This window comes from Agelaius phoeniceus, chromosome 2, assembly GCF_051311805.1.
Source record: "Agelaius phoeniceus isolate bAgePho1 chromosome 2, bAgePho1.hap1, whole genome shotgun sequence".
Taxonomy (NCBI): domain Eukaryota; kingdom Metazoa; phylum Chordata; class Aves; order Passeriformes; family Icteridae; genus Agelaius; species Agelaius phoeniceus.
Genome location: NC_135266.1, coordinates 114725351 through 114747817, shown reverse-complemented (window position 1 = coordinate 114747817; position 22467 = coordinate 114725351). Strand labels below are relative to the sequence as shown.

The 22467-nt window shown below is 37.7% G+C and overlaps 1 protein-coding gene across 2 annotated transcripts in view; it reads right to left on the bottom strand.

Annotated features, from left to right (window-relative positions):
• Window positions 1-913: 913 nt before the first annotated feature.
• Window positions 914-22467, bottom strand: part of LOC143693419 (uncharacterized) — a 441857-nt gene continuing 420303 nt past the window's right edge. For both annotated transcript variants that reach the window (XR_013181084.1, XR_013181085.1), the window contains 3 exons: window positions 21142-21313; window positions 16342-19900; window positions 914-1565 (listed from right to left, as the gene is read on the bottom strand). The gene's annotated coding sequence lies outside the window, so the exon portion shown is untranslated. The remainder of the gene's footprint in view (window positions 1566-16341; window positions 19901-21141; window positions 21314-22467) is intronic.

Sequence of the window (22467 nt, the reverse complement as noted above, 5' to 3'; positions counted from 1 at the left end):
TATACATAAAACTTCATTTTGCTGAAGAATCATGTATCTCTGGACTGATTTACCTCCCATGAACCATATTAGGATGGTGGAGGCACATATGTACATGCATGCTATACGAATATTAGGTTAATATATGAAAGAATCTGAATTCTGACAACACAGATTACAAACTTCGTGATGAATCTTTATTTTTTTCTCTGTTGAACAAATTCCCTTTTCCTGCATTCTCAGCTCCTGATGGCAGTGCTCAAAGATGTTCTGAGCTTCTGCTTCCTTTAATTGACTAAGAGGGGACAAATAGCAAATCTCCAAGGAAGACCCAATATTAAAAGATGCACATTAATGCAGAGTCTTCAGCTCAATACAGTATTATAATAAACTTTACTCCTTGTCTCTACTGAGAACACCCACAAGCCTTTTCAAGTTTTTTTTCACCCTCCCAAAGTACAAAATTGATAAGGCACATGAAAGGCTTAGGGCTGTTCTGGCTTGGGTTTAGCACTTCCATGGATTCTGCTGCTCTCTCACTCCTATCCTGGCTGACAAATCTTTAGTGGTAACAGCAGCTCTCTCTCCTTGACTATTATTTCAGAAGATGATTTAAGAAAGCACTTAATAGCCTTAATGAAGACAGTAAATGATCCCAGTGGAACCGATATGCAAATATTTTTCTAGTGCCCTGCTGAATCAAGTTTGCAAGTCTTATTTCTAACCTCAGTGGTAGAACCACAATTTTCCTGCTGCTAACCACTTTCCCTTACCAAAGAGGGTTCATTTGGGAGCAACTAATGCTTTCCCAATAACCTACTCCAGCTGAACATTTCTGTGCTTAGTAAATATTCAGTTGCTAAGAAGAGTAATGACTCCTTAAGTGTACATAAGAATGATTTATTGCATAATGTGAATTTACAGCCCATTACGGGAAATAATTACATTCCACTAATTACAAAACTTAATAGTCACTCCAGCCTTGGAAACAGCAGTGTGAGCAAGCAGATTTGCAGCCATGCATTCAAAAGAATGAACTACATGAGAAGCAGTTAGCTAAAAATCAGTTTACCATTTAACCCCAGCTCAATTCAGAGATTTAATTCACGGCAAAGTTGTTTTGAATTAGGTTATTTTCCCATGGTCAACTTTTCTAAAAACTTGGGGGAAATGGGATCATTGAAGAGAATGAGTAGAAGCATATTAAGAAAGTCCATCAGCCTTCAGATTCACCATATTTCTGATAGAGTCTCTGAGGAAGAAATAAAACACTTTTTGCCCATGGTGTGGGTGGGTTTTGTAATGAATTTGTAATAATTTCCTTTCCTCTATACAGTGCAAACGCTTTCCTGCGTGAGGTACTGCTGCTTACACTGGGCAGGCAGTGCAAGGCTTGGTTCTCTCCTTTGAGCTGAGGAAACGATGGGAAACTGCCAGAATAAATTCTGTAAATGTGCACAACAAAGGGCAACGTCTTCCTGGAGATTTCCAGCTGAAATGTAGGCAGTAATTCTTTTGATCTTTGAAACCTGGTTGACCTGTCAGCATCTTGACAAGGCTGCACAGGGTGGTGTGGGCTGTAGGCTCTGCAAGTGAGATATGGAATTTAGGAGACAGATTTTTAGAGCAGATCTGTTAAATTAAACAGGAAAATTGCCAAGGACAATTTCAGTTTGATAGAATGGCATCTAATAGGAAGTGGAGCATATTAATTAATGTAAAGGTTTTGATGCTTAGTAAAGTGAATGTGATGAAAAAAGAAAAGCCACCCATTATGTGGTCTGTTTAACCTTCAGAGTGACTCTTGTGGGTTTTAAGAATAATTTCTTGGCAGATTATTTGTTTTGTCCTGGACTTGGGAAATTAAAACCATCTTTCACTGACCAAAAAATTTCCAGTTTAGCAAGATCCAGACAGGAGCAGCAGATTGCCAGCAAATTGTCAATCAGTGTGCAAATGGTGGAGAGTGTATGGCAAAACTTGTTTTTGGATGCATGCACATTGCAGAAGAGGTTAAATAATAATACTGTCCAAAGCTGATGAATTTTCTTGGAGAATGAGATAACTTCAAGAGCACAATCAGTTGCCCAAGGGCTTATTTAAACACAGCCGCAACTTTTGCTTCCATAACTTAATAAATTCTCATCAGTCTGAAACTGGAAAAGCAATGTTTGGGCTACTAATGGATACCAGATACATTCATAGATTTGAAAATTTTGCTTTTGATCTTACCAAGACATAGAAGAAATGTAGTCTTTTTGTAAGTATAGAGCACACAAAATATTGTGGTGCATTTGTAGCCAAAGGCATTGTTTCAAAACATAAATCCCTTGACAAGTTTCAGTGGGTTTGCAAACAGCTGATTGGGGATTAAGATTTTTTTTCTTCCTAAAAATACTGTAAATTTAAGATTTTATCAAAGGTGTTTTTTTTCCTTCCCTATGTCAAACCAATATTATTTCAGAATGAAAATATATGTCATTAAATGCCATTTGGCCTCAGCTCTAGCCAAGCTAGTTGATGTAAATGACTTTCATCTCTCTCTCTCATCTGGTGCTTTCCTAACTACCTTGCCATAAAATTATCAGTGAAGTAGGAATGCCAAAAAATACCTAGCTTTAATTCTTTGTTAATTAGTGCAGTTCCATCAGGTCCCAGGATTTACAGCTCCTGTATGGAAAATGGATTTGTTTTCTTTTCTACCTGCTAATCCACATGCAGATGGAGATAGCTGCAGTTTTCTTTCTGTGCAATTTTGGTGTTGGGTAATCATTTAAAAGAGCTTTTAAAAAATGGGAAAAGCAAAAATGATGCATAGAAACCAGGAGGGAATTCAGTTATATGATGGTATTTGCACGTCTGTTCAGGAAGTTGAAGCCTAAAGTTATCTTTTCCAGTCCATACATTTCCCAGGATTACAAACACAAGGCTGAAGTTGTTCATTTTTTCCCTCTGTTTACAAATTGGCTGCAGCAAATTGCAATACACTTGAATAAATATGTTCATTGCTGTTGATTTAAATAAATACTTGTAAAATTAGGAGGTTAGATCCTGACATTTTCTAAGCAGGCAGAGTACAGTTCAAGACTATTCAATACTGATATTCACAATCCCTGCAGTGGCAAGCAGCCTAAATGTTGTTTCTGTGTCCTGAATGGGTGACTATCACTTACATCCAGGGGTTTTGGCATAAAAGGTTAAATAGAAAGATTGTTACTACATTAGGTAACCTTGCCACTGACTTTCTTTTCAAACTGAAAAATAGATTTTACTCCAGCTGCAGCAAAAGCTGCTCACCTCATTGATGGATGCATCCAGTCAACAGCTGGGGAATGATACAGTGAAGGACCATTCAAATGATTTAGCTGATATATGAGCACTGGCCTGAAATTTACAGCTGACAGAGAAAGGACTGACCAGGCTCTGAGACTGCCAGGATTTAAATCCATGGTTTGTCTGCTGTTATCACTGCAGGATGCTGTTAATGTCAGCCCTCCACTCATGTTCTACCGCCTTCTACTTGTGTATTTTGGAATATTTGGGCTTGGTTACATCCTGTGCCATTGGAACTGCAGAGGCCACATGCCTTAAATATAGTCTTTATTTATCGTGTAGACTCTGTTTCTCCTCAGCAAGGGCTTCTCTTCAGAGTGTTTAACTTAATATCCACTCAGATCATTAGCACATATGGAAAAAGTTTCTTACACAGCATGTATCCAGGGTAAGTACCCAAGGTTAATATGGAATATTGCTGTGGCAAAGATGGATGTATAACTTACCAATGAAAGAATTGTAAAGGGGCTTGAAGTTAAGCTACCCATAAATATCTTTGCCCCAAGAAAGTCTACATCCTGAAGACTCCTTATTAATTAAACAATCAGTATATATTTCAAGCTATGCTATTTGCACAACTCAGCAGATTTTCTTTTACCCTTTCCTAAGGTCACAAACTCAACCTTCAGCAGACTTGAGAAAGATTATTGGTTTTCATTCAACCTTAATTTAAGGATGGATGTGAAATTATGAGCTGTTTTCATGTCTGCTGCAAGGCAGGTGGCATCACGTGTGTGTGTGCAGGGAAACAACTCCCCTCACTGTGCCACAACAATTCCAGCAGCTTATACAGTAAAACAGTTTCTGCAGGCAGTGTGTGCACAAATGAGGAGTGCAAAGCTCTTTTAAACTTGCTAATGCACCCAGCAGCTAACTATGAATAATGATTTGCCAGGGCAAACATTAATATGCTCCTCACCTCCTGATGAAATGCCTGATGGGGCTTTGCCAGCCAGGCAGGTGCCAATCAAATGGGGATGTGTCAGTCCCTTCTGCTTCTCAGAACAGGCTGCTCCTCTGCTGCTGCTGAATTAACATCTCTGCTGGCTTTCTCTTAAAGTTCTGTATGTTTTCACAGAAAATTTTAAATTTTCCTCTTGAATTTTGTTTAGCTGCTCTTTCTCACAGGCACTTTGCTCTTGCATCCTGAAGTGTTTGTATCCAAGCTATTGATTGTCTCAAAAATCCATTATTACCAGAGAGATCTCACCAGCATTCCAGCTGAAGCTGACAAGCAGATGATGGATTGTTACCATTAAATACTGATACTCATATTTTAAACAGTGCCCTCAACTTTCAAGGATTCAAAGTAGGATTCAAAGTTAGGAGAGTGGAAGACTGGAAAGATTAAAGCTTTCCATGGCTCAGAAATATGGCCAGGTAATGACTAAGTCATGAATTCTTCACCAATGTTTATGAAGGCTTTGGGGCTCCTTGTTTTGAATTATTCTAGAAAGGGAAAGTCTCAGATCCTTTTGCTGTTGTGTGAAGTGTAGTTTTTATATGTAACAACAGAGAAGCAACTGCTAGTCAGGTTTAAACTTGCAAGTTTCCTCCTGTTGTGCATTAAATTCTCTTATCAGCTGGGTGTTTTAATGTTATATTGAAGTTCTAGTGTAATTATATCCTAAATAATTAACAGTAATTTCTTTAGCATGCGTCAGGAAACTTAAATCATTATTTTTATAGATGAGGAAAAAGTGGTTCCTTTTTACCTGGACTACATTCAGGTAAAACCCTGAATGTAGTTTTACATGAAGAACTTAAACTGGAGCTGTGACTATGCATGACAGTGCCAGGAATTGGATCATGCTCTTATCAAGTATTCTGGTTGCTACTGAAAAAAATGCCATTTTTTCCAGCATTACATGTGGCATCAGATTTTTCATTTTCTTTTTTAACAACTGATAACCTGAGGTCTTTGAAAAGGCTTAATAATTTTCAGTTTTTTATTCTGCCATGGTGATCTGATACCACTTCTTTGCACTTTGTTGCTGCACTATTCCTGAGGCATGCTGTTAAACCACTGTAGCTGGATTTGGACAGAGTAAGTTTTAATGAATGTTTATTTTAGACACAATGCCAAAAGAGGAAAAGAAAAAAAGGCAATTTTCTCTCAGTCTTTGAAAGGAAATCCACTAACTGGATTTCTCCTTCCCAGTTTACTGCTGAATTTAGGTCTGTATAAGTCATTATAGAACAGTCCTATTTCAAAAAGCAGACACTTGGTGCTACTTGCTTGCTGTCTTGTTTTGAAAAGAGCAGGTGTCTGCTAAGGAAGGCAGGAACCTCCCCTGAAATGGAAAATGCAAACCCCCTCCCTCCGAATTATTATAATTTTGAAATTAAGGGGCTCTCAGGCAAAGATATGGGAATAGGAATAACAGTTCTCTACTAGGAAAATTAAAAATACAAGTGCAATAGTACAAAAAAGAAAACAAACCACTGTGAGAGTCAGAACAGGAGCTGAATCCCTGTGTGTCAGGGGGTGGCACAGCCCCATCCCATGGTGGCTCAGCCCTCCTGCAGTGCCAGCTGTGGTTCTGCTGGAGCACAAGGGGGGAGTTTTCCTCTGGAGCTCCAGGGCTGCTGGAGATGGGCCTGTTCTCCCTCTAGGAATGCAGGGCAGCAGAAAGCTGCTCCTCTGGGAAGGCACTGGGCAAAGGCTGCTGTGGTGTCCCAAACCTCAGATTGGATCCAGGTAGGAAGGCTTGGCTCCTCCCCTGGGCAGAGCATCTCCCCATGGGATGCTGGTTGTGGAAAAGATACAGAAAACTCTCCAGTTAACAGACGATAACTGCCCTACCTCTAACAGATGATGATAAAATAAACAACCCAACTACATCTTTCAACCTAAGACACTTTCCAAAGGGGCAAACAAGGCTGCTGATGAGGAACAGCAGAGTCTGTGTGGCAGCAGCTCAGCATTTGCCATTTGCCATGGTCCTGAAGAGAAAAAACCCTTCAAATCTGCCAAGGTGTGTGATATTCCAGGGGATGGCTCAGCACCTGCACACAGCCAGCCTTCTGTGCCCTGAGAGCACCTATGTCACCATCATATTTTCTGGAAAAATCCCTTTGCCAGGATTTCTTCTCCTGGGAAGCTGAGAAGCCTCGAGAAAAATGAAAACAATAATGATCTGATTTGTTTCTCTCGTGTTTTGCTGCTTTGGAATGTGGTTTGGAGATTTTTATCCAACATGTGAATTGTTTTAACTTAATCACCAATCACTGTCCAGCTATGTCGGGCTCTGGAAGGAGTCACAAGTTTTCATTAGTATCTTGTTAAGCCTTCTGTAAGTATCCTTTCTATATTCTTTAGTATAGTTTTAGTATAGCATAATATGATATGACATGACAATATAATATAATATAATATAATATAATATAATATAATATAATATAATATAATATAATATAATATAATATAATATAATATAATATAATATAATATAATATAATATAATATAATATAATATAATATAATATAATATAATATATTTGCCTTCTAAGAACATGGAGTCAGATTCCAAATTCCTCCTTTGTCCTGGGGACCCAGCAAATACCACACACCTGGCTCAGGGTGGGGCACTCAGTGCCTGGAATTGTTCAAGGATTTTCACATTCAGTCCCTGGCTGAAGTTTCCCCAGTGTGGGTATAAACACGTCCTGATAGCTCTGACTAATGGGGGCATTGACAGCTCTGTGTTCAGAACTCAGCACAGTCTCTGACTTTATCCTCCTGAACACACCCTGTGAAAGATTTTTCATCTGTGCTCCATTACCTGCCAGGAAAGGCACTGTGACATCCCTCTTTGTTCCCCTGAGCTCTGCTTTCCTCTTGAAAGGACACGAGGGAAGGGGTTTTGGGGACGTGCTTTAAATGCCACACTTCATAAAGGCATCATGCTTTGATAATCTTTCTCCCAGCACCTTCTGCAAGTGAGGGGTGGTCAGGCTCCTGTCAGAGAGCCCCTGTTCATCACCAGGCGTCCCTCAGCAGGCAGCCCAGCCGTGACACCGAGGAAATAACAGCTTGCCACCTCTTCAGAGCTTCAGAGGCAGAGTCACCTTGGAGGATCTGTGCTACCTTTATTTTTTCTCCCTCAAAAAAGGCTGTTTAGTGTACCTAAGCCTGTTATATATTTCCTTTTTTTTTTCTTTTTGTTTTGTTCCCCCTGAGTGACTAGCAAGATGCAATTTGGTTTTGCTTACACTGCTGTCAAAAATGGAAATGGTTTGGATGCAAATTTTAACCTTAAATTGACTCGAAACAAGATGAAACTGTACAAAAGAGGATCAGCAAACACACAAAAAGAAAAAATCTCTCTTTTTTATAGGTGACTGCCCTATTATTATATGTGACAAAGTATGTCATTTTATTCAGATAATATATAGTAATATACAATTTACTCAGAGTAGCCATATATTAGTAAATGCTAACTTCCATTTATTTACTAAATTATTCCTTTCCACTTGTGATTTGCATCAAACTTTATCTGAGATTTTGACTTTAATCAGGAAGGCCTAAAAATAGAAATCTAAATTTGCAATTAAATCTTACAGTTTAACAAGTGTCTGACATTTTTTGCAGGCATGATATTGCTGGGAAAAAAAAGAGGAAAAAAACAGCAGCTTATTCTAAAAGTGCTATTTTTAATTAATGAGTTATCTTTCCAGGGTTCAAATTATCCTGGATTATGGGACTGCTAGCTCTCATTCCTCATTTAGAGCCATACCTTTTGAGGAAAACAGTTCTACCAATTTCTCAATACCTCAGAAAATTCTCTACTTTAAATTACTATCTGAACTGGTTTACTTTAATGAACTGACATAGGGAAAAAAAAAAATCCACCTTCAAAGCAAATCTGTGTGCCAAGAGGATTGGCTGGAAAAAGCTGGGTTTAACTCTTCAAACAGTTTAACCTACTCACATTAGAAACCTCTGCTTTACTGGTTCACAAATCTGGCCAGCCAATACTACCTCAACTATTTTATTTTAATTCTAGAAAATGTAATGAGTAACAGATAGAGAAGCAAAGGATTTATTAGTTTTAAAATTATGCTGATACATTTCTCTGACATCAAAGAAATTATTTTGTTAAAATTAAGTTCAATTGAAATATTAACCAAACATTATATTAATATTAAATGTTTCCTTAGCAAAGCTTTCTTCAGAAATAGATCCCACACTGCAATTTCCACATCAACATTACACCTTTGCCTGTGCAGTGTCTCCCAGAAACTTCATTATTTCCAGCCCAGAGGCTTCCACTTTGGGAGAATTTTGATTCTGAAGAATCCTTGATCTTCCCCAAGAGAAGAAATCAGTTCATTGCAAACAAAACCAAATAAACAAACAGAAAACCAAAAAAACCCACCCCAAACAACGGCCTACTACTCTCTTCCTCTGTTTAAATTTAGTCCACATGGAGATCAAAGTACATATACACCATCTGAGAGGTGCTGAAGCTTTCATTAAAAATTCAGATGAACATTACCACAGCAATAAATATGATAATGATGATGATGATGATGATGATGATGATGATAATAATAATAATAATAATAATAATAATAATAATAATAATAATCATAATAGTTGGTGGGAATGGTTTGTGCTGTACTCACTCTGCAGAGATTATGGCAATAAAACAAGGAGTTGCAGGAATAAGTGAGCTCTTCATTATTATCATTCCAATAGCTCCCCAATGTACACTTGGGAAAAAACTTCAAACACTGTGGGAAGTTAATGTGAACACTCGGCTCCCTTTCCCCAAAGGTTAATAATCCATCTCTGCACATGTGAAGTACCAGAAGGCCCTAAACTGTGCTAAACTAAGGAATTTCACTTTAAATCTTCTTTTCTCCCCAAAAAAACCCTCTTGATAAAAGCACACTGGCTAAACTGCAGACTACATTATTTTCCCAGCTGAGTCACTGTGGTGAGACAAGGCAGAAGGAAAAATCCTGGAGGAATTCCTCGAAGGGGAAAAATATTCAAAGTGAAAATGACAGAGAAGCAAAGTTTACAAAAAAAAGAACCAACTTTCTTTGCCAGCACTGACCACACAACTTTGGCTGTTTGCAAGAACAGTTTGTGACCTTCTTGAGTTTTTCTGCAAGCTTAATTTAGCAGCTTCTTTTGTAGCTAAGGTGAAGTCAGAAGAGGTCACATGTAAGCTGAGGAAGCTCACTTGCATAAATTCTGCAGCTTTAATGCAGTGACACCCCTTTTGGCATTTTAGCCTTATCATCCCTGAGGCCTGCAGGACACAGGACCATGAGTAAGCTCAAAATAAATAGAATAATTCAACACCCTTAACCTTAAACATTCAAAGATCAGGACTTGCTTCCCTCTCCCTATGGTCTCTGCATAGCATGAATTAAGTTTATTTTTTTTTAAACATGGGGATATTTTTTCTCAGCTAAATATGTGAAGCCCTCCATTTGCTTTCACAGAAACATGTTTCAAAAACGTTCTCAGCTCGTTGAACTGGAAACATTTTTTTTTTAATTAAAAAAATGCCAGCAGAGATCCTCGCAAGCATCTGAGAATTTTAGAAGACAGAATAATCTGAACTATGAGACATTGCCACATCATTCCTGGAATGACTTCTACATATTCTCCACAACATCCTGAAATACACCAAAGGATTTGCCTGGCTTTATTTTCCCTTTGAAGCTGTAAACATCAGGTTAAATGATTTTTATGCTGAATTCCACATGCCTTTCCCCATTCATGGGAACAGGGAGAGGCATCCATGCCTGGAGATGAGCAGGATTTTGGGGCACAATCCCTTGGCTATTTCCTGTTCAGCCTTAGGATGGACTTTGCAAGAAAAAAAAGCTGCTTTTACCAAGAAGTTTTAAGGCAGGAGGGAGATTTAACCAGCTAACCTCAGAAGGGTGTAACAACGGAGCAGCTGGTGGTTATTTAAGGATTTACAACAAGGTTAAGTAGCATAGTAAAGATGTTCAGCACAAATTTCTGTTTCTTCCTCATCTCTTAGGTTTCCCCTAGCCCCAGCAGCAAGCAGGTAATAGGTAGAGTATTATATCCTTGCAAAGAAATCCCACAAACCATAAAAAATGTTCAGGATGAACCAGGAAAAGAACAATCTAATTTTCTGTAAAAAAATTTTCCTTCTCTTATAACGAATATTGCACACAATTTTATCAGGCTACACAGGGGCTTTAGGTTGGTATACTTGGTATACTTTGTTTATATCACAAATGGATCTTTTTAAAAAAAGTATATATTTTTTTAAAGAATCTGTGAGACTTAAAATGACCCAAAATTGTAAAGCTAGTACACTCAGGATATGAGAATTACTTAAATCTGCAATCCTCCTTTTGGAGTTGCTTAAGTCTGAAGTGCAGTCCCTTTTCTAATTAGGTGGTGTCACTTCATGTCACTCCTCAGAGCTGCACTCATTCTGCAGTATATGCACAAAAAAAAAATGCACAAAAAAATGCACAAAATGCACAGAAAAAAATTGGGGGAATCAGGGTCAATGAAATCTGTTCAGGTTCTGTGATAAATTCAAAACTAAAGAAAATTTTCAGTCTGCTGGGCAGAACTTGGCAAAGCTGAAACTGAGAAATCCATAACCTCACTTCATCTCTAAAGAAATTTGATGGCTTGAAGGCTTCTGCTCCTTTCTCTCTGCAAGTCTTTTCTGAAGAATCAAGTTATCCTTTTCTCCTCTCAGGGACTTTTCTGTTGCTAGCAATTCCTATTCAAACCTATTCCTATTCCTATTTTTGCTTTCCAAAGCTTATTTCTTTTCCCATCCCTAATTTTTGACTGAAGGTACAGAGTTGTGATTCTTTAATTTCTGGATTTTGTAGCAATGAGATACTGGTTTGTACATCCCAAAAAGCATCAAAGTCAATGCTCTGAGAGGCTAGAAGTAAGAGAAGAGGCAGCTCTGTTACCTCCTGATGGAGCTTGGTGATGTCCATGCTGAAATGTGTCTGTAGTAAGTGGGCTATTACCTCTTCTACCCAAAACTGTCCCATTTTAGCACCATTTGAAGCCCAGTGAACAAAAGCAGATGCATTGCATGGAAAAGTATGGCTCTGGCAGGAAGATCAAGAGGATGGACTGATGGACCTTCACAGCTTCACAAATCTCTGATTGCCTGACTCACAGGTCCCTCTTGCTTAATCAATTCCATTAATTTCAGCTGAGTTGTTATGATGTGGCAGTTTTGGTGCAAAATAAAATCAACAGATGTGGGTGTACTGCACAGCACATAGTGTGCAGGAGAAATTCACCAGCAATATAAAATTGCCATTTAAAAAATAAAATTAAAACAGGAAAAGCTGCTAAATTTTGTAGAATTAGCAAATTATCTGCTGTCCAGCAGGTTAATACTGGAGAACATAAAACCTTGCAGTTCTGCTGTCCAGTGCCTAAGTCCTGGCATTACTCTTTGGAGAGAAATTACAGTTACAAAAATGGATGTGGTAAACAGGAAATTAATTGCTGACCACCCGTTTTCAGGAAGGAAAATTAGGCAAGTGGATAAACAACTGTGATTTTAATGCAGAATGAACTGCTATATAATGTTTCTAATTTACATATATAAAAATTAATATATAGTGGTTGAGTAAGGTTATTAGTATGGCAATTGTAAAATGGTAATGTAATGTACAATGGCTCTGTTCAGTCCCTGTTTTAACTTCTAGTGGAGAACTGTACTGGGAAAAAATATACTGGTATTTTCTTTAAGAAATGCACTATTTAATCCTTTGGATTTGGAGATTTCTTCAATATTCTTGGCTACCTTTTTTCATTGCATATACAATAGTTCTGTTCTTTATGAGTGTTGGTGAAACAGCTGCATTCCGCTAGTTCCACAGCAAGGAAAAGATAAAAAAAATCAGTTTTGTCTCTGGTTTTTGCTGAGAGCTGGTTTCTAGTCTTTTTTTTTTCATGGAACTCTTGTTCAAACTGTGCTGGGTCTTCTGTACAAGTGAGTTTAGTGGCTGCTACAGGGAGTTTCTGGGATTTTTGCTTGAAAAACACCTAGAATACTTGCATTAAAAAAAAATCAGATTACTCTGCTACAGTGATGACTATCAGGTTTACTCACATCACTTAGACCTAATGGTATTGTCTAAGTGAATTGCAGGTCCTAAATTCTTACTGTGCCATATAACTTGTTTATTGATGCCTGTGTTTAAAAAGGTGATGGTGAAAAAACAACCCAGAAAACAACATGAAAAACAAGAAAGAACTCTTTCCTCAGATTACCAATTTTGCTATTCTTTCTCTTAGGAAACATTAATTTCATTTGTGTTTTTAAAAAATACTTAGGAAAACAATCCAGTACATATAATGATATCCAATAATAATACATGAATATATACATTAATAATGCATTAATATATACAATTATATCCAAAAATAATACATGTATATATAATAATATCCAATACTTCATTAAAAACAAGGAAGCTTTCCTCAGATTACCAACTTTGCTACTCTTTTTCTTATGAAACATTTCTTTTGTTTGCCCATTTTTAAATCAGGATAATGACTGAAATGTGCTTTCAATTTTTTGCTTGTTAAAAACATGAAAGTTCACCCTTGCATTCCTATCACATTTAACTTGACACAAGAATTCAAAATATTAAAGGATACATCTCCGTTGGGAGTGTAAGTTATTTGGATGTTACAAACCATCTAATAATTTTTACAATGCTTGTAAGGTTAGAATGGCATCCAATTTGAGCAGTTGTTTGGAGAAAGGTGGCAAATTTTGTCTCAGTGACATAAAATACTTTAGCAAGAATGAAAAACAGCACTAATACTGCAAGAGAAAGAGATAAATTGAGACCTATAACAGAAAAAAAGTGAATTTTCTCTCTATTTACTGCAGGTGCTGTGTTTGACAAGCCAGCCACTGGAAGATGTTCTTTCTGAGGTAATCCTTTCCTTACCTTGATTAGGGAAGTGGCATATCCTGCTCTGAATACATACATTTAATTCCAGCCCTGTGTCAAGCACAGGCCAGATGCTTTTAATAGGAGACAATAGAGAAATATAAAATGAACCCACAGCTTTACACTCTTAAATCTGCTTCTATCCTATCAGTCTGCCCTGAAAAATGAAGGTGCCCTAGACTGAAGAATTTTAAGGATCAGTGCAGGCTCTTTGTCCCAATTCCATGTAGCTGAGGTCATGGTCATACATCCTGCCCCAGTGTCTGCTGACAAAGCAGCACCAGCCCTCTAATGAGGAATTTTGCCCAATTTCTTTCCTTTTGGTCCCACCCCAGCTGATCCAGCAGATCATGGGAGTGCTCTCCTAATGTGACCTGCATTGGTTTAAATGCTGAACTGAAAAAGTCTTGCTAATATTGGCTAATTTTGGCTAACTAACTAAGAAAGAACAGTAATTATTTTGAACTATTTATTTTATTCTTGTAGCTGAAAAGGTCAGTTTACATCCACTTGCAGTATTTCCAGCTTTGCTCCACTTATAACACCTTCTGTTTTATAGAGTTCTCGCCATGTTTTTCACCATGACAGAATGCCAGTACAGTTAATGGAATAAATCTGGAAACATATTTGTCTTTATTTTGTTTCAATATTACTTTTTGTTCTGTTAGTTTTTCAATATTACCTCATTTCTTAGAGTATGGAAGAATATTTTTAAATTGGATATTTTTAAATATGGATACTTAATTTCAGTGTGTACTATACATTAATATTTAATAGTGGGCACTAATTTTTATGACAAGAAACATTTTCCAAAAGGCGCCTTTTCTACTTATCTTTCTAACTTCTTGCAAAAGCAAACTGAAATGAAAATGAAATGCCTATGTGAGACACAGATTTCAGTGTAATTTTTTTTCTGATCTTTTCTGGTCCATGGTAAGTGGTTGAAATAATTTGCTTTCCCGACATAATTTTGAACAATACTTTGGTATGAACAAAATGATCATGTCTAAACCTGTGTGCTACCACATTCAAAGTACTTTCAATGTTTACCCAATCTTGTACATCTTTATTTTACACTGCAATTTAAAAGATAGATCATCCTTCTGCCTCACCCAAACAGGGAATGTTTATTATCCAGAACTTTGCAAGTTCCAGTTGTTTTTTGGAGACATTTCAGTGACACTACTATAAAGAAAAAAGGGAATAAAGTATGTGCACTCATTAACCAATAGTCAGCTTACAAATGAAATTTCTGCCTTTCAGAGTTATGTAAAGAAATGAAATTCAGGACTGCAGAGGAAATGAAGACCTTCATCTTATTTTGGCAAACATATTTCTGCATGCTCATATAAATGTTATCATTATTATGCAGTGTAACAGAGGAACCACTGGAGAAGCTTCCTGTGCTTACAGTTTCAGTCTTTTTTCTAACTTTAGAAGTTTCACAAAGCTAGAGCTATAAATTATAGAGAGCTGGTAAATGATTCAAAGCAGTTAAGGTAATTATTGCTCTTGTATCATAGAAAAGTTAGTAACACCCAACATTAGTTTATTACCATGTATCATAAGTGGTTAATCCCTTATACTTTTCCCTTTCCTCCCTATAAACTGCTGACATGTATTTCCTTATAAACTGTATCAGCTGATAAGTAGCACACAAAATATTGGCAATTTTGTGTTCAAGTTTCATTTCCGTGAAATTTGACTTCTTATTTATCATGAAGAAAGCATAATTGTCCACATAGTGGACAGTTACATATGCAATATATATTTTTATTCCAGCAAGCATGACGTTTTTTATAGGAAGTCAGACACACAGACTTTGTACCAAAAATTAATGGACCCTTCTGTTTTGTTTTTTCAGGAAGTTATTTTACCTTCAAGTGCATGGGAACTTGGCATATTTGTACAAAGTACAAGGAAGGAAGCAAAGAGAAAAAAAAAAATCTCATTTTATGTGGGCAAAATTTCTTTCTTGCAGCAGAGCTGCTGGGATTCCTCGGCAGCCATTTACCTTGCAGGAGAGGAGATTGGAAATGCTGTCACTGAAGTGAGCAGATGGTGCCAATAATGACTGACACCCCCTGGAGCTGTACAAACACAGGCATCCTCAGCTCCTGGCAGGCAGCTCGGATTGGCAGCCACTGACACAAGTTACAGAGTGGGAAAGGACCAAGCTGGGGTAGAGGTGGGGGGCCTAAAACTTGTGCCTGCCTTTCAAACCCTTTATTGTGCTTTATTTTACAGGGGTGAGGGGGAAAAGCTGGTAGGGAGGGTTGCCAGTGCTTTCAATAATGGTGTGACACAAAGGTAAATGCTCTAACTGGCCAATTTCTCTGGTTCTTTGCAAATCTTTGAAGAATGCCACTCCCAAACCAGTTGTGTGCAAGTTGATAAAAAGAAATTATAAATTAGCATCACTGCTTCATGCTTCTAATCAGTGTCATGCTTCCAATAAACAGGAGGGTACTTAAAACCCACTGATGTTACTTGACCCATCCTCTTTACAGCTCATTTGCCTCATACTCTAAATGTCAGATTTCCATACAGAAATCAAGCAGCCTCTTTTCATGGAAACCTTTCAAGACCATGCAAAGAGTGAATCCATAGAAAGCTGTTCCAGATGATGCTAATGGGGAGTTTAGTTCATGCATGTCACTGCAAAAAGTGCTATTTAGTAGTTATTGAAATTGAACTTAAGCAATGCAGTCATTTGAACGTAGTTTAGGAAGGGCATCTGCTGAGTGGAATTAACCTAAAAATGGATCCACACTGAGGATGTTTTTAAATATAAAAACTGAGTGTGTTTTTAAATATATTTTCTCATATCCCTCTGCTATCCTGACTGACACACAAGTTCTGACTGCTAAATAAAATATCCTCCCCTGCCACAAGTTTATAGAAAAGCTGCATTCTATTTTGATAAAATTAAGTTAATGGTGTCATGAAATCCTATGAAAAAAAAGAGTAAGTGCACTGACTTCCATTATTAAGACACTTCTCTGGAACTATCATATGCCTGATTTCCCACCCCACAAGCAGCCTTGCTGCTTGCTATTTCAGAAAACTCACCTGTATCAGCAGGCAGGCTCACAGCCCAGCACAAGATTAGGAGATCCTGAGGCAGAATTTAGGATAGTCCCTGTGTGTGTCCATGCATCTCCTGAAGCTGTGCTGCAGTCAGGAATGAAGCTGAGTTCAGATTTTCGTGCAGCAGTCACAGAATAGGACATATCTTGGCAAGACAGTTGGAAATGGAGACAAGAATTTCTTGGCTGATACCTATTTTTGTACTGTTTAGTGCATTCTATTTAATAAACACTATGGATTAAGTTCTCTGGGATTCTTGGCTTTGTGGAAGTCTGAGAAACAGAGTAAAATTAAATGCTACAAAATGGAACACAGTACTTAAATCCTGGTCCCCATTTTTAAAAGCCATAAATGACTTCATAACAGACCAATGGGATATTTCAGACATTCAGATTAATTTACTTCCATGGTGAACAACTGAAGGAGAGCTGAATTTGACACTAAGGGTTTGTATTCATACACTTAAATAGCTATTGTCTCTATTTTGAGTAGACACAGTGATGGTGTCTGCTGATTACCAAAACAAATTGATTTATATCAGAAAAAAAGCATTGCCTGAAGCAGTGCTTATTGCAAAATACATTTTTATATGCCCTGCAAAACTGCTCTCCTGTCTTTCCTTTCCTTTAACAATGGTATTATTACACTTCAGAATTACAATCTTTTACAGATACTAGGTTATAAACTCTTTGTGCTATATGAATTATTTCATGTTACTTATTTTTGTTTGACAGAGCACAAGAAAATTCTCAAATTATAAAAGCTTTCAAGCTACTTGAATGATATGATACTCTGAAAATAAAAAAATCATTCATTAATAACCCAAATAACAAAAATGGAATTTGAGAATGATCAGTCCCATCCCTGTTTCCTTCTCTATCTACTGGTAGCATGAATAAGGTTTTATGTAGAAATAAATCTCCTTTATTTTTCTAGTAATTGAAGAATTAAATAGGGGAAATTATGACAATGAAATATCAAAAAAAGAAAAAGTCTTGAGTAAATTCTCATGGATATCTTTTAAAGATTTCACAAAATATAAATTTGGGTTAGTAAATATTAGCAAATGTAAGGATATATTATGCAGATCTCATTAGTAATTCAACAGTTTTTGAGGAATTAATAGAATTATCATTTTCCAGTTAAAATAACACAGTAGGCCAATGCAGTAATGACATAAAGGACCTAGGAAAAGAAAAAATTTTAAGGAGTTCCTAAATATATATCATATTATAGTGTAGACACAAGCTGCAGGTATGATACAGTGATCCGCTATGTTCTGGGGAAAAACAAGGAGTTTGGGTACAAGGCCCTGCTGTAGATTAGATTAGATTGGATTAGATTAGATTAGATTAGATTAGATTAGATTAGATTAGATTAGATGTAAAATGGTGCTTCAGCAGTCTGGATCATCTGTCTTCTGCACAAAATGGTTTTGGATCAGTGAAACCAATGAGGAATCAAAGAACTTCCCCACTGAGATGCTCGTTTCTCTTTGTGGCAAGTGGTGCATATGTCAGTGAAAATTATAAACTCTAGGTTCATAATCCCTTGAAACTAATTAAATATTCATCCTAGAAAAGATTCATTACATGTGACAGTCTCTGGCTGGGATGGCCCCATCCAAAGTGTTTCTCCTCTTCCCTTTGCTGTCAGGCAAAACCTGGCGTGGAAGGAATTTCTCCCTTTGGCTAAGATCTTCCCACCCACTACTTTTCTCTCCATTTCTTGTCTCTGAGATTGCCAAAAGCTGCCCTGGCAGGGATTCTGGGGTAGCAGGTATTAAATATGCCTCACTTTTCTCCTGGCTTTTGAGGTTTTTCTGTTCCCTGTCTGTCACCTTCAGCACTGGCAGTGGTGACATAACCCAGAGCTGTCCTCATGCTCTGCTATTTCCCTCCTCCCACCCCTCTCCTGATTAACATTTGGGTTTATATATGCCACTGGAAATGAGTTCACTGTGATCATTAGACTACAGTTGATCTGATGCATAGCAAATATTTCTTAGAGCTTTCTTTGTTTTAACACAGGGGTTTGATTTATTTTATTTATTTCCCTTCAAACTTTTCACTGTGCACACATTGTGCTCTCCTCAGTCCAGAATTTTGAAGCACAGAGCTTTCATGTTTCATAAGAGCTTCCCAAGTTTTATTTTGAACCTTGTTGTTTTGATAGTTCTTTATTCTGTCAGCAATGACTGTTATAGGGTGGTACTCAGGAGAGAGGGAGGTTTGTGCTACAAAAAGTGAGTATTTTTTCTGAGATCCCTTATGCTGGGGTTATGTCTGACTCTAAAAAGACTTGTCTAACCACACATTCTGTCAATCATCCAAAAAAGGACATCTATATTCAGTTTTCATTCAGTTCCTAGGAGAAACCAGACAAGACATCCCAACAAAATAAATGTAGGAACTGGCCTGAAAAAGATGGGAAATCCATAGATTCCAATTGTTTTTCTTCTTCTGTAGAGCTGGGCCTTCTGTATGCAGTAAGATAGATACAGTTTTTCCACTGATGTATGGAGACAAACATGGAATTACTATGTCCCACCATCCCTTAAAAAAGGTAGAAGCATCCCAAAATGAGATTATACTGAGGAATTTGGAGTGGATGATACACATAATATTGCAAAGATTAACTTCCATCACAAAATAGAAAAGGAATCACTGGTGCCCCAGAGGATGGACAGCAAGGGTTGTTTCACTAAAAGCTGTGCTGAAGTCACTTTTGTTTGTCTTTCACTCTACACTGAGAGTGAAAAGGCACAGAGATTTTATGGCATCCAGTTCTACACAGTAAATTACTTCTGCAGCCAGACATACACAAGGCCAAGGTGCTCCATAGCTTGGATCCAACAAATCCACTCAGTTCTTTGTGTTTTATCCCCTGAAAAGTCAGTACTTCATTGGGTTGCCTCTGCACACATGCAGAGAACCTCTTTCTTCCTAAAACACAGGTCATTCAGAAAATATAAATTATTCATTAATGTATTATCAAAATAAAATTTAATCATGGCATAAAAAGAGTAACATTCCTTAGATGGCCAAGGCTGACCCAAGTCCATCCAGGATCTGAGTGACTTCAAATTAGATGTATGAATCAGCTCCAGCTTCCTAAATGCCTGAGCTGAGAAAGGCTGAAACAAGTTGAGTGAAGACACTGGAGAAAGGAAGTGCCTGGAGGCTGCAAACTGAGGGGAAAGGATTTAGGCTTGGTAAACTTTTGAAAATCTGCCTCAAAGTGGAATAACCATTACAGGAACCAGGAAAAAGCACAGCAGATCATATTCCCATCATCATTTTCAGTGCACTGAGCAGGTAATACCTTTTTAAAGTGGTCTCTGAATGGGCTTGTAGTTGCCAGAGGACACAGAAGTTATTGCTTTGGTCATGTTTGACTGGGGCTGCTTTTTCTTTTATTCTTTCTGGAGGGTCTCACAGGTTTATTCTGTAAAAGTTTTCCTTTTAGGCTTTCCAGGGGAGGACTGGGATCTTCTGCTTATTGTCTTTCTGTCTGAACCTCTCTTCTTGAAGATTTCTCTCTATGAAAAGCATATCAATAGCTGTCATATTATTTCTACATCTAATTAATTTTGGGCCTGTAGTTATGGATCTATGCTTTCTCACTAGAAGATAAATGGCAAAATCACTGAGCTAGCAAAACAGTCAGGAGTTGAAAGGGAGTGGAAAACAAACAAAGAAACAAATACAAACCAAATTTCAATTGAGATAGCAGTGGTTGGTGTGTTAAAAAGAAGAAATAAAGTGCACACTTTCAAATAGTATGTTGGAATCAAAACCTCTGGACTGTCATCTATGGAGATTGTGTTGCTCAGCAATGGGCTCAGCAAATCATCCTAGTATATCTTCAATCTGTAAGCTGAATAGAATAAAATTTCATTGTCTTTAAACCAGATGGTGGCTTCCAACCATTTCAAACCACAAGCACAGGGTTAAGAGGCTAACCTTTTAAAATTCAGAGGTGCTAAATATGTTCTGTAGGAAGTGATGGATGTTTATGTGTTGATTTTCTGGGGTTTTTTTCAGTTTACATATTGACAAGTTTCAGAACACAAAATAAAGACATGTTGTATATTTAGCCAGACTTGTTTTAGCCCCTGGCTGTCTGTGTACATGATCCCCATTTAAGGCAATCTCATTTTTCTTAGCTGCTCCCTCCTCCAGAACTTCAGGTCTGCTTTAACAGTGCTGCTAATCCCTGCCTCCTGTAAAAACAGCATCTCCCAGGGCAATTGGAATTACAGGAAGAAGCAAATGCTGCTGCTTGGCAAACTGTGCAGAGACACAGAGTGATTTTTAAAATGATTACTGGTGATATCAAGAGTTGAATAACTGCACTGCTTATCACCTAAATTACTTTTAGCTCATACTCCAGGTCATTCACAAAGTCTAAATCTAATACTGATTTGTCTTTTGTGTCTCAAGCCTGCAACTTCAAGAATGTGGTGCTTTGATTGGTCTCATCTGTTCTGTCTAGTGGGAGAAACAGCTTTATCATAGGAGGTGAGTTCCTTAAAAAGCAAATCACTATTTTGGTTCTTAGACGTGCATGCCACCTTCAAACCCAAATGCCATGATGCCATGGGCTTGCAATTAGACATGCTCAAACTGTCTAAACTCTCTGATTCTCACAATTTCCAGTTCCCAGACATGACCTTCATCAAGGTGAATGTGGATGGAGCAGAGTTTGTTCTCTCTGTGTATTGCTCATATCAAACAGGCACAAGTTTTCTGCTTGTTAGAGATATAATACCCCACATACCTTTCTGTTCCAGTGGAGGTCACTCAATCAGCTCTGCTTGGTCACACTTTGAACTGAAGGAAATCACATTTTTTCAGACAAAGGCTTTCTCCAACATTTTTACATTTTGAAGTGGTGGGTTCTTCTGAGTTTATTATCTTTTCACTATTTATGGTTGTTTATTTCTCCTTACCTTTTAAGAAGAACCAGAATAGAAATGTTCTACTTTTGATTGCAGTTGGTGCCTCAAACAACCGCACTATCAGGTTCTCACAGAAGGTACCAACCACAGGCATTTTTTCTGTGTTAAAGTCAGTTGCTAGCACAAGTTTTTTATCCTTTTTTTAGTGGTTTTAAACAGCAGAGAGTGATGGAGACAGACAGAAACACTGCAAAACAGCAAAATACCATCTTGCCCTCCAAAGTGACCTTCGCATGTAGACTGGATGAGTAATTTGGCTGCACAGTATTGGGAAATTTCCTATTTCCAAGTTCCCTAAGCAAGACCACTCTGCAGATCTGCAGTGTTTTATTGGTAAAAAAGATTGATAATCAGATTTGATCTCAGAATGTGACATGATTTTTTGAGCACTGCACAATGCTGCAGCACCCTGAAAATAAAAGCTGGCAAAGAATAGGGAACTCTGGGCCCGGCTGTGGGACCTCACACTCTGCAGGGTGTTTCATGTCTGATGCCTTCCTTCCACTACACTGAGAAAATTCTGTGGGGACAGGGGAAAAAAAAAAAAAAAAAAAAAGTGAAAGGGATGTCTCTGGCAAGAGGGGTGGGTGTGACTGCAAAGATCTGTGGTTATTCAGATCTGCCAGGGTAAATTAATCTGCTTTCCCTGTGGCCTGGTGTGTAGATCCTTCTTGCCCTTCAGCTAAAGATGCAGCGCAAGGTGTCCAGTGCTGGTGAGACCCTCACCATTAGCCATAATGTGTAGAGAGCACAGATTGGCTCAATTATACACAAGTTTTGGCACCAATTCAGTGACTTCTGTACCATGTGCAACCCCTGAAAATGTTCAAGTGTCCCCTGTGAGATGATCATGCCACCTCCATGCCTACACATAAAGGGTCATGGTTATTAAAGGTGGATGATCAATAATTTTGTCTAATTAGAGGGTGAAGTGGCCACTGGACCTCATGATTAAAAGTTCCTTTTCTGTAAACTAAGAATTACTGTCACTGATTTGTATGACAGCCATTCATGTTTTTCTCTGTCATTTACCCAAATATATTTTAAAATAATCACCCTTTTTATAAGCATGTAAGGGTACACAAATTTTAACTCAAATTGCTGTAATTACATCTAATCAAGTCAAATTCATTTTTATTAAAGTT